This window comes from Lissotriton vulgaris, chromosome 5, assembly GCF_964263255.1.
Source record: "Lissotriton vulgaris chromosome 5, aLisVul1.2, whole genome shotgun sequence".
Lineage (NCBI taxonomy): Eukaryota > Metazoa > Chordata > Amphibia > Caudata > Salamandridae > Lissotriton > Lissotriton vulgaris.
Window position 1 is genome coordinate 1,443,449,653 of NC_141693.1, and position 5,487 is coordinate 1,443,455,139.

Consider the following 5,487-nt stretch of genomic DNA (forward strand, 5'->3'; position numbering starts at 1 on the left):
CAGTGCAGACCAGGCTCGTGCACCCGAACCTGTCTTGACCGGCACAAACTAATGCGCACGTCAGGATGCGTCCCTAGCAACGGTACTCACCAGGAAGCACGGAAACGGAAGGCCTCGGAAACTCTGGACTGGACTCAACACGGACTGGATTAGGACTCGACGCAGATACTTCGGAACTTCGGAACCTGGCGGGCCTCGGTATACCACGGATCTTGCTCTCTCAGCTAGGCTCGGGTTGGGATCCTCCGCACTCCTCACCGCCTCGTCTGGGTGTCGATCGCAGCCTCAGTCACCTCCGTTGGCCTGAGGGAGATACAGGAAATCCTGCGGGTACGCGTAGTTGTCCGTCCGGCTGTGGCAGGGGGCTAGGCCTGCAACGCACCGCCGGCGCGTGGGGTGGGGGAGGGGTCCCTATTCGGGCGCCAGAACTGTGGTAAAATCGATTACCTATACTTAATTTGCTATCAATAATCAATAAGAATAACTCAGAAAAATAAGAGGCAAAATCCGGGATATTGAGGTAAACTCAAAAGGGTTTTATTCCTGTAAAAGGAATTGGGTTATTGGCTCGAGCCAAGGTGGCATAACCATTCCATCACCACACAGGGTTCAGGAAGGGAAGACAGACAACATATTGTTTACAGAAGTACATATATATAGTCAATGCATTACAATGTATGAGCATGTAGTAGGCGTAACAGTAGGCGTAACAGCTGGAAAAGAAGAGATAAAACATGGAAACGTCACAAAACGTCATTAAAAAGGCGGTATAATAGGCGTGCATGAAGGCGTACACTAGAAACGTCATTGATCATGAGGTCACAAAATGGGTGGATACATAAGAGAATCTTGCAATGTCAGCAGAAATATATGGCAGAGATGCGCGCGCAGCTGCTTGACGTGTGTCTGACGTATAACCAGAAGGTGAAAGGACTTGACATTTAGCACTACAAGTGTAGACATAAGTGTAGACATAAGTCTGGGATGTCAGATCAACCTAATCCCAAATCGTATCTGGTATCGTATGTTTAAGGAACAGTAGTGTCTGGAAGGGAAAAGGTCTCTCGGGCAGGGACTACTCTATACTGTCTGCATGTATGCGTCTACGTGTTGGCATGCGGGGTGAGGGGGCATGGGCCTACCATGGCAACGGAGTCTATGAATTACTTGCACGGAGACAGAAGAACCGGGCCCTCTGCTCCTGCAGCTGGGAGGATGTTTACATGAACTACGAGACAGGAATGTGTTTTCGAGGAGTGGAGCAGATAATTCGAAGGTTGAAGACGGTCTTGGCAGGCAGAGGTTAGGCTATGCGCCGGAGCCGCGCAAGGAAGTAAGGTGGGGGCCACTGGCACAGAGGTAGCCTGGGCTGAGGCCCTCGGAGTCAGGAAGCAGGAGAGAACTCGAAAAAGGCTTAATGGCATATTCTGGGCCTACTTCGCCAGAGCTGAAAAACGTGTAAAGTGTACCACAAAAAGACGGTGGCACGACATATATAGGAACTGAATATTCAATCCGTTCATGGCGGATCTGAAAGAGGACAAGTTAAAGATGGACGCAAATGTATTTGCGTCTTCATGGCTGGCACAGGAGGGAAATAACATGCACTGCAAGCTAGTACATGGAGACGGTGGGGTACTCGCTGGGGAACACTACTTGATCAAAAATTATATTTCCTCACTTGCACTGCGTCGATGTGTGGGCTTGCTTAAATTTGCTGGCCATTCTGTCTAATTCCCGGAAGTTGACGCATGCATGGGACGGAGCCAGTCAAAGACATTATACGCTGCACGTTGGTAGACTGGACCACAGAAAACCAATGTGCTCATGGGTAATGTATTTCCGATTGCGTGTTTTGCTGAAGCGTGTAGATGTTACGCTGGAAAATACTACTAGAGCATGATTTAAAGTCATGTCAGGAATACATCAATACGGATGGAATTAATCATAATTAAGGGAACCCAGACAACGAGCCTGGGGAGTATGGATGTACCCCACATTGTGGATGCCCTCCACGAGCCTGTCTATAGATCTGGTCTGGATAGGTCTGGCAGGAGGACTATGTGTAGTAACCCCACGTTACCGAAATGTGTATTGGGTAGAAACATATTGAAAATGTATACACCAGTGCCCATCCTGTGGAACAAACAGAATGAAGAAGTGAAGACTCGTTATGGAGGGATTGGACTTATCAAGGTTCCCATAAGACTAATACTTTGATGGATCAGTACATTGATTGGCGTTGGCTGTTCTTGAATTGGTGAAAATTTCAGAGTGATACAAAGAAAGAAACATTTTAAATAAGATAAGATTAATTATTTTAAAGCGGCGTCAACATAGGAGTGCCCTCACACATCATACTCAATGGCCATGATGAAGCCCGAATAGGGCGAAACGCGCGTCGACTGTGGATCGTGGGCATATATGAAATAAAGTTGTTGATCTGTCAACTTAATACGGCTATTGGAATTGACTGAAATCATCCTTGAGAAAGAAGATTGATGGACACATAGTGCATATTGGCACAAAGGATTAAAGAGACTTGCCAGGATGTGCACTGGTGTATAAACTTTCAGTATTGTGACATACTGCCCAAGGTCTTTTCTTAGGCAGGAGGTCTTTATGGATGCATTAAGTGGATGCGCATCAATACACCATTGTTGCACTCAGAACTAAATGTATTAAATGTTTTGTATGGATAAAGGAGACTTGATAAGAGAACATAGATTGACGGTGCTTTCATGACGTCGAAGCACAAGTGGAATAAAAGTATTTCCATCTTCATCCTTAAATAAATGTCAATAAATAAAAAAAATATTGCATTTCTTACCATATAGCAAATCCACCCCCTTTTTTTCTTGTTGGGTAGTAACATATATTCGTATGGTATGCAATGCTACATGTATAGAGTGTAGGAAGGGGCTACCTACTCATCGGTATGTGATCTCTCTTCAGCACAAAATTAGGACTGATGGTGGCAGGGTGTACTAGATTCTGTCTCATCTTAAAGACGGTGTATAAATCAGGAGGTAAAAAAAGAGGTAAAGAAGAGAGACAGAGTACAACAAGAGAGAGAGCCAGAGAGGTCACGCTCATGTTAGGGTATGACGATTCAGTTTCTGTTCAACATGTTCCAAGGTATCGAGTCATTCAACCCTTGTTGATCCATACCCAACCTATAGACTCAACGTTGTTCTTTCTCCAGAAGTCTTTTAATGAGATTGGGGCCTTCTCTGATTTTTTCAATTATGGTCCATTGTATGGCTTGGTCATTGTGATTAATTTCGACATAATGAGCCGTCAGTTTGGTCGCTGGGATTCTCCACAGGATGGTACTTTTTTGTTCACCAATCCATAGCTTGATTTTTCTTGTTGTCGTCCCCACATACATTGAGTCACAAGTGCACTTGATCATATAAACCACATTGGACGTGTTTCAGTTGGTGTGAACTCTTTTCTCCCAATCAGACCTGAGACCCAGGTTAATGCTGGTAGTGTGCTTCGTGAAGGGACACGCTACACAACATCCACAGGGGAAGGGACCCCTCACAGGTGATTGATTCCATAAGGTCAGTTGAATCTCACTTGTGTGTTACCAGTTATCTGTGTGCACAAGTGTATTCCTGATGCTCCGATTCCTCCTGATAGAGAACAAGGATTTTTCAAATGAAAGTTTGTTAGACATGAGGATACGCCAATTTCTGTAATGATTTTCTTTATGATATTTAAAGACGAACTGTGTGTAGTGACACATATGAGTGTGTTGCTTCTCGTGGTGTATTGCGCGATCATTTCCTAGCTTATTCGACAATCTTCCGAGGGTATCCCTTCGCCTCCAATCTCACACGTGGGTCCCGTGCTCTCGTTGCCACTGGTGTCAAGCTATCCTGGATGATGAGGGCTGAAAGCCTGAAACCATTCCTAGGATGCTTGTTTCCAGTCCTGGGAGGACCTGGCATGGCAGTTCGGGAAGGACTGTTTCTATTGGGCGCAGGGTCAAGACTGATTTGCCATGGTGAGCAAAAAAACAATGGATTTAGGCCCAGATCTCTTGACTGGGGTGAATGTATGACATTGTTCTGCATTCTGTCCATCAATTGTTTTTTTTGCATTTGTCACCCCGATTGGGACGGGTATGCCCAAACGTGGGTCCCGTGCTCTTCATGTCACTGGAGTCAGGCTATCCTGGCTGATGAGGGGTGAAAGACCAAAACCAGTCCTAAGATGCTTGTTTCCAGTCCAGGGAGGACCTGGCCTGGCAGTTCGGGTTGGACAGGTTTCCATTGGGCGCAGGGCCAAGACTGATTTGCATATGGCTGGGTCCAAACTGGGGTGGCATAGTCGCCAAAATGGATTTAACCCAGATCTTTTGACTGGCGGAGAATGCTTGCATTGTCTGCATTCCGTCCATCATTTGTTTGCTGTAACACCAATCAATATACCTGAGCAATTGTCATATGTGGTTACAAAAGGGGTTATTGGACCAGATGTTTCCATCCCCCTAGATGACCCTTGTAGAGTCAGGCAATACTTGGAGCAAAAGTACTGCCCATGGAAGTCCCATGGACTTGCAGATAAAGGTGGTCCTCAAATTTAAAAAAAAGTTCTCAGTGAGGGCAATTCGCATAATGTCCACAATCAGTCCGACCGGTGCCATCCGTGGCCACTCTTGACTCCTCAGCATAGTTTGTATGACCTGAATACTCTCCTCTTGTGATATGCTCATATACACAGCTTCTATGTCAAGGCAGATAATTATCTCCTTAGTAGGATCGTATTCAAGCTCTATTAGTATATTGAGGAGAAGTTTAATGTCCCTCACGTAGGATTTGAACTTTGGTACCAGGGGACATAAGAAGAAATCAGTGTACTGTGAGAGTGGTTCAAGAACCGACAATATTCCAGACCCAATTGGTCTATCTTGGGGTGGAATCCTTACTTTGTTTATCTTTGGAATGGTATAGAACGCCGATGTCCTGAGTTCGTCATAGTTGAGAACATCTCTTTCATTCTTATTGATCCAATCGCTTCTAGTCCTTTGCTAATGATTTCTGTGATCTGCATCTGGAGGCGTGTCGTGGGTTCTCTTTGTGTCTTTCTGTAGTTCAGAGAGTAGGTCCATGCATTCTGATCTGTATGCATTCATCTCTTGAATCACAATCGCTCCCCCTTGTCTGTGGGTTTGATAATGAGATTTTTTCATTTAGACAAGGAATCCAATGCTTTTCTCTGGACCTGGTTAAGATTGTTATAGGTGTTGTAGTTTGGTTGGAGTGATTCGATTAATTGTTGACTGCATGCTCAAACGCTAGGACCTCTGGGGGCATTGTGGATGCAGGGGTGCAAAACTTGAACTTTTGTGTTAGTGTTGTGTAGGCTGTGTCTTTTTCCTGTTCATGTGTTCCTTCAAAGAAGGTTTCCACGAGAAATTTTAGAAAGAACTTGCTGAGTTCACATTGAGTTTTGAATTTATCTATGTGTGTGGTT